Raw genomic sequence first — 12,547 nt, 5'->3', positions numbered from 1 at the left:
GAAACGTTTCTTATCTTTTTATTATATTTCCTAAATTGCCCTAATGTCGTCCAAAACTACTTCCTCTTGTGGGATAGTTTGGATATAATGGATACAATAAGTATCTTTATCAAGGATTCATCCATAAATTACGTCACGCAATTTTTGACCGTTTTTGACTTCCCTCCTCGTCACAAAATTGTAACACTTTAGTAGCAAGTTTTGTATGAGTTGCCACATTATCACCAACCTCCTCCCCAACTCTATAGAGCATAAAGTAATTTATGGACGACCCCTAATTAAAAAAAAACAAACAAACTGTAATTTATATAAACTATCTGGGCTTTGCTATATTTAAAAAAATTTGCTATATTTTAAAAAATTATCAACTGAATTATCTTTTTCAAGCAAAAATTTTCAACCTTTTGTCAAACAGTACATAGCTGTGCTATCTTTTTCAAAAAGTGTCCTTATCTGGCGCTTTCTTTTCTAAGTATAGGTTTTTCTAATACTGAAAAATTGTTAAATGTAAACGGCTTCTGGCTTAGATTTCTCACAATTCGCCACTCCAGAACTCATTTGTTCAATATCCATTTGTAAACAAATGGTTTTCATCAAACCAATTTTAAAGTGACATCTGATCAGCTGGTCTGAGGAATATTATTTGTTTTATACTCCAACATTTCCATTTCCAGTTCCTATTATATAATACCAATAATTTGCTATTAAATAAAACATCAACATAATTAAGATAATTACAAATGATGGATGATTTGACTTTTTTTTTCATTAGTCACGTTAAAAAGTTGATTTAAGGCTTTTTATTTCTTTAAATACTGCACTTCAAAACTGTTTCTATAACTAATTGTTATAGCTTTCCTTTTAAAAATAAAAAATGAATCAGTTTTTAGTATTTTTATTTTTTTCTAAACCTATAATATAGTTTTTCTTAGGAATTTAATTACGTGGACAAACTTTTTTTTTAAAAACAGTATAATAAAAAAAAAAAAAATTCGACAATATTCCCTGCGTTAACTTTTGGGCTAAAATCTTTCAACACGAATTGTTCGCACGACTATTAAAACTAAATGTCGTTTAGACTGGAGTATTTTTACGTTTGGTTCAGTTTACACTAGAATATGTAGTTAAGTAACCAAGATTCATGGCCTGATTGATCAAAAGTTGAATGTTTTAATGTGTTATTATGTTAAAATATAATTAATACTTTTTCTCTATGGAAGAATATATGTATTTTTACATATTCTTCGCGCTATTTTAATTATGATATATAAGTCTGCAAAAAACTGCCTGATAAACCTATTGTATACATATAGTTATACATTTGAAATTGATATTTGCATTATTATCTTTTTTTTTTAGCAAGAGATTTTCAAAGATAATTTTTTTACATATGCAGTAAAAGATAAGTAATGAGTTTATATCTGATATTTCAATGTGACAGCATGACCCCCCCCTCGGGAGGAGGGGGGGGGGTCAGCTGGGACATTTGCCCCCCCCCCCGGTTGCTGGGGGCCTGCAATCAAACTATTTTATAAAGTAAGTCTATGTTTACTTTACTTTATTGTGTTATTATGATATTTAAACACACTAAATATTACTTTTCATTTTATTTGACTGAGATAAGCAGGCTTTGTGGGGAAACCCAGGAAAAAAGTTTTATAGAATTTATATAAACTGTTAGAACATATGGTCTATAGTTATTATATAGAATTCTATAAAATTTCTATAGAATGTCTATTAATTTCTATAGAAATTGCTATAAAACTTTATTTTCAATAAAATAAAAAGTAGAAAAAAAGTTCTATTGGAATTTCTATAGAAATTAACAGAGATTCTATAGAAATTTTATAGAATTCTATAGAATTTCTATAGACCATATGTTCCAAAAGTTTATAAAAATTCTATAAAACAAAATTTCTATAAACTTCACAATTATTCAAGCAGTTTTTTCCTGGGAAAAAACTGCTTGAATAATTTTGAAGTTCGAAGTTTATTTATTTTATCATTAGATCTTCATAATATATATATTACCTGATATTTTTACTTTTATATTTTTGTTTTGTGTTTTTTTCTATGTTTTATTTTGTTTTCATCCATTTTAAAGCTTTTATTAAATATAAAAATTATATGCAAAAGATCTTGATTTTATTCTGCTTTTTTTTTTCTTGTAAACTTGTATTGTAACTTCATTAAATATTTTTATGAAAACTTGTATTGTAATTTCATTAAATATTTTTATGAAAACTTGTATTGTAACTTCATTAAATATTTTTATGAAAACTTGTATTGTAACTTCATTAAATATTTTTATGAATGATAAGTATTTTACTTGGATACATGTTATTAACTTATTAAGTCATTATTAAATTGATAAACATTTTTATTATTGAGAATAATTATTGAAAGACTTCCAGGAATGTAAAGACTGGTACCACTGTGAATAAAAAGTATAAACAGCAACAAAAATAGTATTTTAGGATTTTTAATTAGAGTATTTAAACCGACTGTTTGAATATACTGTTACATTATATTAGTAAGGAACTTACATTATATTTGTAAAGAAGGGTTAACAGAATTTTCTATTCAGATTTAAAGGTTTTTTATTAATAATTTTTCCTACATATGGTGGTGTATCTTAAAAAAATATGTTTTTCTCATTTAAATTCAATAATATCCATTTAAATTTTTCATGTTTAAAAGCAAAAGCATTTTTTAGTTTGTTTTTCAAAGTTGATAAACATCTGATATAAGGTATCAGATTATTATAAACCTTAAAAAACATATCTAAAGCTAGGCTGTTCAACAAGCTATGCAAATTACAGTATGTGTAGAGTTTGAAATAAAATTTACTAACCGAATGAAAATAGTAAATGGTAAAATGATAAATGGTAATTTTTTATTTTTGTTTTTTAGATATTAGCAGGCTGTACCTGACAACTTACCTTCCTGCTACGAAATTAAAAGAGACTACAAACCAATTTAAAATAACTTTCATAGCAGCATTTTCTAAGAAGAATTTTATTTTATTTTATTTACTATTTAGATTACTTATATAATACTAATACTTATAATTACTTATATAATACTTTAATAATTACTTATATAACACTAATATATAATTATAGAATACTTATATAATATATATAATTTTATACATTCTATAAATTCTTTAAATTATTTTTGGAGATTGTTTAGCGTTGGTGTGTTACACAATTTTAAGTGTAAAAATTTATTTTACGTATAGATTTATGTATAGATGTATAGAAAAACACGCGCAAACCGGCAATCGAGATATTTTTAAACAAAAACTAACGTCGTGATTTTATCGACCTACTCTTGAGGGATATTAACGTCTACTAACTGTATAAAGAAGGTTCATAAAAAGAACTGCTAGAAGCAAAAAGCAATTAGCCAATTGACAACGAAGAACTAAGTAACAGACACGAGTACGGTAACGATGGTAAAAAAGTTGAAAATAACAATCAAGATGATGAAAATGGAGTTAACAGTTGAATTTGGAGTTAACAGTTGAAAATGGAGTTAACAATTGAATTTGGAGTTAACAGTTAAAATATAACACTAATATAGTTAGTTAAATGACAACAACAGAGAATTCTCTGATTTTTTTAATGCTTTTTTTAGTTTCAGTGAGTTGTTTTTAAGTGCATTTGTTCATTCAGCTGCATTTTATTATCGATGAGCATGCGTATAAGAGAGACAGTTTGGTGGCTGCGGAACATAATAGCATTTGTGCCCAATTATAGTCTCAAAAATAAATTTTTTTACTTGGTGTCTTCTGGAAACCGAGTTTAAACGTTGTTTTGATTAAATGTAGTAATTAAATTTAAAAATTTTTTTCACTCTTCAGATTAATGAGAATAGCGTAAGTGTTTTGTGCATGAAATACATGGCAACAAGTGACAAAAAGTATTTTAATTGGCCAGCTATAGAACAAATCATTAACTACAAGGAAGATGAATTTTTATGTCAAATTGCACCACTAAACTCATAATCATATTTCACTGTACATGCTCCAGTGAAAACACTTTATCTTGAATAAGATACTTCTTCAAAGAAAGAAGTAGAATATTTTCTAATCAATTTATCTTACAACTTATTTATTAGTTTTTATAAAATGTTTAATGTATCTATTATTTATGTAAATATCATATACGTGAATATATGTAAATTTTATGAAGAAAAATCAGATTTCTGTCTTTTTTCAAATTAACTTTTCTAGAGAGTAAGTTAAGATTGCACGTAAATATTTTTGTATGGCAGTCAATACTTTTATGAACATATTTCTAATTAATATTTTTTTCAAATTTTTTGGCTGCAATTTTTATACTGGTTGGAGCAGTTTTTTTCAAAAACGTGTTTTTTGCGATTTTTTGCTAATGCTACCACTGCTAATGCAACCACCCAAAAAACACGAGTGGTTATGCTGGCTTCAAAGGTAACGGCTTTTTAAAGTTTGTACTTTTTTCGCAATTATTAAACTTTTAGACTATGATTTCTAGACAACAGACAAGTTTTTTTTATTTTATTTTTTTATTTTTTCGTAAACCTTGTGTCTGGCTTTTATAAATAAGTGGAACAAACTTATTAAAATTAATAATATTTCAGTTATAACTTCTTAAAATATTAACATAATGCAAATAAAGCAAGTTGACTAAAATTCATCCGATTTTCAAAGTACCGCTATGGCCAAATTACAAATATTTAAACTAAAACATTTTGTATTTGTAATTGTATTCAATATACAACCCAAATATGTAAAAAAAAAAATCAGAATTGGTAACATTCAGTACTTTTTTTCTTCAAAATTGTCTGATTTTTTCAGACAATGTCACTTGAGATGAGCAGTATTCTTATTTGTTATCTGTGTTTTTATCTGATATCATTTTATCTGTTTTGACGTTTTAAAAGACACACCTTTCCAAGTTTTTAAATGCTCTATTAATCAGGGAGTTTTTCCTGATGATTTAAAAATAGAAAAAATTATTCTTGTATTTAAAGGAGGAGAAAAAAGTAATGTAAAACACTATCGTCCAATTTCCATTCTCTCTATTTTTTCAAAAATTTTAGAAAGAATTTTGTACAACAGAATATACAATCACCTTTTATCAAACAAATGATTATATAACATGCAATATGAATTTTAAAAAAATAACTGTTAAAAATAACATTGGGAACATTTATTGATTTAGAAAAAGCGTTTGATACCAATGACCATGAAATTCTTGCTAAAAAATTAAAATATTATGGTATAACAAGCAATGTTTTAAAATGATTGAAAAGTTATTTAACTAAACGTAAACAATTTGTTTACGCCAATGAAACATTTCCATCAAACTTGTTAAATTATACATTGGAGTTCCTCAAGGATCCATATTAGGACCTCTTCTTTTCCTTATTTATATTAATGATCTATACAAAGATTTAATAACAGTTATGTTTGCTGATGACACCAATTTATTCATGTCACACAAAAGCATTCCTACTCTATTTCATTACGTGAGCATAGACTTAATTAAAATATCTGACTGGTTTAAGACTAACAAATTATCTCTAAACATTGATAAAACTAAATGGATTCTTTTCCATCCTCTTATCAAAAAACATAAACTGCTATTTAACATGCCAAAACTTGTTATTGACAATATATAAATTAAAAAAGTAACAGTAACCAACTTTCTAGGTGTTTGTATAGATGAAAATCTTACATGGAAAAAACTTATAAAGCAAATGTATAGGAATATTGTACAAAGCAAGAAATGTTTTAAATAAATATACTATAGTGCAATTATATCACTCATTTATTCATTGTCACATAAGCTATGCAAACATTGCTTGGGGTAGTACAAATAAATATAAACTTATATTTTACTCTTTATTGTCAGCAGAAGAATGTAACACGTCTTATATATTTTAAAGACCGTTATACTCATGCCAAGCCTCTGTTATTTGAAATGAAAATTTTAATTTATATGAGCTTAATATTTTTAATATTCTTTGTTTTATGTTTAAATGTAAAACCAATTCATCCCCGATTTCATTCCATAGTTTGTATTCATCAAAAGATAAAAATAAATACATTTTACGCAATGATTTAATTTTTTTTAAATTTAAGTTTTTTTTAATTTAAGTTTTACTTAGAAGCCCATTTTTCAAGCAAATCTTTTTAAATTATGTATTGATTATCGCGGACCAATCTTTATGATTATCGCGGACAATTTTTATGAAGTAAAACAGTTAAAAAAAATATAATGAGGATTTCATTCATCAAGAAACTTTTCTTTTAAACGAACGCTTAAACAACTCATTTTTACAATCGAAGATTTAACAATATACCTCTGATAATTTTTAGTGATCTTCCTTTTTACCCTCTATTTTAACATGAATTTATAAAAATTGATAGGTATTATTAACAACTGTAATCTACATATATAAGAGATATTACGCATCTTGTATTTATAACGGAATATTTTAAGTTTCTTAATTCGTTAACTTATTTTTTATCTTGTAAATATCTTATAAATTTTAGCACGAACATTTCTTAGCGGTACTCGACGACAAGACTTTATGGTCTTCTACGAGCCCCCGCTACAAGTCCTTTATTTTCTAATAATGATCATTATATATATATATATATATATATATATATATATATATATATATATATATATATATATATATATATATATATATATATATATATATATATATATGTATATATATATATATATATATATATAAATTCAAAAATAGTGATATATAAAAAATAATATATAAAAAATATTTTGCATTGGTAATTTTGTTTGGTAATTATATTGTTTTCAATAAAAACATTGTGAGAAAAAAGAATTACTGGATTTTCTATTTGTTTCACTGTTCTGACTATTTTTGAATTTATTTGGTTAAATATCATATTTCAAGTTTATATATATATATATATATATATATATATATATATATATATATATATATATATATATATATATATATATATATATATATTTCTTTTTTTTTTTTTTTTATAATAAAAATATATATATATATATATATTTTTTTTTTTATTATTACATATTTGCATTTTAAACATTGTAATGAAATGCGTAAAAAAAAATAAAAAATTTGTAAAATTTTTAAAATCAAACAACCTGTTCAGGTTAGTTAATTGACAGCTGTCATCTCAGATAACAAGAGTTTTTATATAGAACTAATATATATATATATTTTTTAATAAATTTGAATTAATTTTTTCGCAATTCAAAATAAGTTACGTAAGTTAAATGTATAGTTATACGAAGTTATATGAAGACTGCTGTATCAAAACTTGGGGCAATTATAAGTACAAATGCTTTCTAATGATAGCATTATTAATTGCATTTTTTGGTGTTTGAAATAACTAACTTCCAGACACGGAGCAAACTCCAAACATTTGTATATTTATGCTTATGTAGTATAATGATGCTTTGCAAAAATTTGCGATGATTTGAAGCTAGGAACAAAAATGCCCTTTAATTTCATCCCCAACCCGCTTACCCCCACCCCAAACGTGATTGGCAACAAGTTGATAAAATATTTTTTGTACTATTCTCAACTAGGGTCGTTAAAAGACCTTATTCAACACTCCAACTGTTTGTTTGGAAACAGCATTATAAAACCTTACCCCCTCCATTTACTGATTTTTTTACTTATAAAAAAAAATACTCGTTACCATCTTCGATCAGCTAAAAGCTTCAAACTATCTATACCTAAACATAGAACTGTTTGTTATGGACATGAATTGGTTAAATATCAGAGCATAAGCACATGAAATAGTCTTCCCTAACATTTAAAATCTCTCCCTACATTTTCCGAATTCAAAACAGTCTATTTAATTTTTTATTAAACAAGCATTCTTCCTAACTTCTATGCTGCTCTACTGCTAACTATCTACTATCCATCTTAACTTTATTCACTTCAATGCTGGTTTATAACAAAATACAAACCATTGAAAATTATGCAGTGTAAGAAGTAATAATTTCTGATGGTTTGCATTTTTTATGCATATATATATATATATATATATATATATATATATATATATATATATATATATATATATATATATATATATATATATATATATATATATATATATATATATATATATATATGTATAGGTACATATACATATATATGCACATATATATATATATATATCTGTGTTTAAGAGATTAATTTTAAAAACTATACATTCTATGCATGGTCAGAATTAAGACTTAAGAAAGTATGTTATAAGACTGAATACAGAAATATACACTCAAAAAAAAAAAAAAAACTATTGAACGTTATACAAAATTAGCATAAATGCATACACAGTCTTAACAATATTATATCGTAATATTAATAGCACTTTAAAAGATTTACAAACGCAAAATATTTGGATGTATCCAGGAAAATTTTGAAAATGCCAAACATCGAGTTTACAGAAAATATTTATCAAGTTTTTAAAAAAATGTTCTTAAAGCATTTAACGATTTATAAAGCACTTTGAACTGCATATTTATTAATTGTAAAGTCTAAATATTGTATTTTTACTTTAAGGCAATCAATACAACTCTGCATTGAAGATTTTTTTGAAAATCGGTCAGAATAAAGACGCAGCCAGATATCGGTCAATTTACTCTTAAATATCTATGTAGGAAATGACGAATAATAAATAATATCTCTATATCATTGAAGGTAGGTTGAACGGAGTACCATGATGGCATCGAGAAAACTGGCAATTAGGTTTGAAATAAGATAGCTTAAAAATAATTTCAGAAAAAGTTGCCGAAAAGTTTGCCAATATTTATATTCTAATCATGTCACATTGAAAAAGCCACGTGGCTGAAGTGCCTATTTACATTATATCATAATTCCATTGCTTTTTATTTTAGGTTAATTATATCACCACATTATCCAATATAATAATAACAATAATAATAAGTGAAGCTGTGTTCATGAGAGTCTCAAGAAAGAATCTAACAACAGTAGATGTTTGATATTAACAGCGTTTTTTTTGCTTAATTTATTAAGTTTGTTTTTAAAAATAATCACTGAAATAGAATTGACAACATCACCTTCCGAACAATTCCAATTTTCAACTATACGTTTCGTGAAGAAATAATTCCTCGGCAAGAAGTTTGGAAAATACTGCCTTCTCAACCTTTGAGTGCGCCCTCTAGTTAGCCTAACCAATACATCTGGTTCACAACGCCATTTAATAGTATCATGTTTGTTTAGGAATTTATACATTTGGATAAGATCACCATTTTCTCTTCTATTCGATAGATTTTGTAAGTCCATTTTCTTTAACCTTTGCTCGTAACCGTCTCCCTTTTTTTTGTAGCCAATTTTTGTAGCTTTTCGTTGAACCCTTTCTATTAAGTCTATGTCTCTAAAAAATATGAATTCCATACTTGAAAAGCATATTCGAAGTGCAGCCGAACGAATGACGTATATAACAGTTTCGTTGATATTTCATCTGGATAGAGAATTGCGTGTGTTAGCATACCCAATTTTTGATTCGCCTTACTTACCATTTTTTCAATATGGTTTTCCCATTTTAAATTGTCCGAAACATAAACACCTAGGTCTCTTTCCAATTTCGTTACTACTTGTTCATGTTGAATTGTATCTGATTCTGAAGCGTCATATTTTAAACTATTTGTTTTTTTCGGATTATCACGACCAAAATGCGTCCTTTTACATTTATCTTTATTAAAACTGATTAGCCATTTTTTTTGTCCAGGTATATGAGATATCAAGATCATACTGTGGAGATTGGTTTATTATATTTTTTTCTATAACTGCAATTATTTTTAAATCATCAGCATATAGCCTCGCTTTATTGTTCAATTTTTGTGTTAAATCATTTATATAAATTATAAAAAGCAAGGGTCCTAAAACCGATCCTTGTGGTACCCCACTACAAACTGTTTCCCATTCTGATTCAAATAGTCCTAAAACAACTCTCTGTTTTCGACTTTCTAAAAAAGCTTTACACCATTGCAACAATTTTCCAACAATACCAAATGACTTCAGTTTTAAGAGCAGCATGGAATCCGGAACTGAATCGAATGCCTTTGAAAAATTCAAAAAGGCAACATCAACACATTTACCACCATTTATCGATTCTGTTATTATATTTAATTTTACGAGTAGGTTTGTCACACAATTTTTTGATTTATCGAAGCCATGTTGTTCTGGTATTATTAATTTATTTTTAATTAAATGATTCATTATTGTGTCCTTTACAATACTTTCCATTAGTTTACAAACAACAGAGGTCAATGAAATTGGACGGTAGTTACCTTCATGCTGCCTATCCCCGTTTTTAAAGATTGGTGTAATATTTGCTTTTAACCAGCATGTAGGCAATGTTCCATTTAAAAATGAGCAGTTAAATATCATACAAAGTGGTCTAGCTAAACTGTCAGCACATTTACTTAAAAACATTGGATAAATTTTATCAATACCTGGAGACTTGTGCACATTTAAATTTAATAATCGTTTTCTTATATCTTCCTTTTTAAACAATGGGGTTGGGCAAATTTTTTCTTTTATACTTTCACATGTAGGCATATTATTAAGGCTTTTGTGTATAAATACAGAATTGAAAAATCTATTCAATTGATTAGCAATAACTTGACTGTCAGTTGATATTTTGCTATTTTCAGTTGAAATTGCTCTTATATGGTCTTTAACTTTTAGTTTACTGGTAATATAGGCATAAACTTATTTTGGATTTTTTTTGATTTTGTTGCAATTTTTTGATTGTCATCTTTAAAAGTTTTTTGAAAGACTTATTTTTTAATTTATATTCTTCTTTTAGATCTAAATTTTTGAAATGAGAAGCTTTGTATCGATAACAAAGATTACGCTTAAGTCGAATTTCGTGTTTCAATTCTTTATTCATCCATAGAGATCTTCTGATTTTCGTTGCTTTTGAATAAATGAGGGTATGAAATCATTGCATCCATTTTTATAAATTTGAAGAAATCTTTTGTAACACTGATCAACATCAATTTTAGTAAACTCATGGCTCCAGTTGAATCCATATAAATATTTTGAAAAATTATCATAGTTTTCTTTCACGAATAATCGTTTGGTAGTGATATTTTTATTTTTGCTATTATTACATGCTTGATAATTAAAATTAAAACGTAAAACATAATGACCTCCTTTTGTTTTTCCCAAGGGATCCATATGCACTAAGTTAGATATACGAAAAGGAGAGGCTGTTAACAGTAAGTCTAATATATTGGTCAATTTTGTGTCATCTTGCTGGAATGTTGGTTTTTTTACATGTTGTGTAAGATAACATTTTTCAATACATTCCAGAAACTCTCTCTATTTGCGATGCAGACACTTTTATAACTAGAATTCCATATACTATTGAAGGATGGAAAATTGAAATCACCACATATCAAAATTTCAGAATTCATTTTAGTTCTTGAGAAATAATTGTAACTTTTTTTAATGGAATTGATTATGTTTTGACAGTTTACCATATCATCAATTCCTTGTCCATAAATACAGCCACATAATATGCATTCATTGCTTATTTTAATTGTACGTCATATCTGCTCAACATTTTTATTGATGTAGACTTCCTTATTGACTTCAAAAGAATCAATTTGGTCATTTATATAAATACAGACTCCACCACCTCTAGTATTCCTGCGGTCTCTACGATAAAGGTTATACCCAGGTATGATTGTTGCTGAAGTATCATTCCACCATGTTTCTGTAAAACTTGATTCAATTTCAATCATAACTTCATGTAGCTTACTTTTTTCAAATGATGTGGCATTGGTATATAAACATTTCAACCTATTTGAGTTGTATGCAGAACTTATTACTGGCTCTTTTGCATTATCATTTATTTTAGTATTAAAAATTTGAATATTGGTCACAGTTTGTTCAAATATTTGGATGTTATTATTATTTTTGGTCACTTTATACTCAAATTGTTTTATATCTATATCTTTTTGTTTAGTTTTACTATTTTACTACTTCTTATACCATACTAAAATGAGCTAATTATATTTAACTATTTCTTTCAGCGTGACCAAAGACATGACAAGCACTTTCAGATGTAATTTTTACACATCTTTAAACAGGGTGTGTACGAGAGGGCCACTTTGTTATTTTCATTGGAGTGTTAATAAATTTTTTAACTGCTTTAGTTGATAAATTACATGATAAAGGTGGTTCAGTATTATCCTTCCAGTCTATAAGTTTAGACAAACAGGTTGCTTCCAAGATGATGGCAAGAGTCATTTAAAGCCAAAAAGATCTTTAAATTGAAGTGCACCATTCCCAGCTCCTCTTAATTCAACTATTTTATTAACTGCTTTTTTTCTCTCATCTTTAATTTAACTGCATACATCATTCACTGCCCATTTTGCAAAATAATGGAAAAATAAAATCCTAAAAGAAGGACAAAAGTTCGACTTTAAATAAGCTCCTTTTTATATCACAAAACGAAAGGATAAATATAAATACAAAA

The sequence above is a fragment of the Hydra vulgaris genome, chromosome 11 (genome assembly GCF_038396675.1).
Source record: "Hydra vulgaris chromosome 11, alternate assembly HydraT2T_AEP".
Lineage (NCBI taxonomy): Eukaryota > Metazoa > Cnidaria > Hydrozoa > Anthoathecata > Hydridae > Hydra > Hydra vulgaris.
This window is presented reverse-complemented; position numbering follows the sequence as displayed.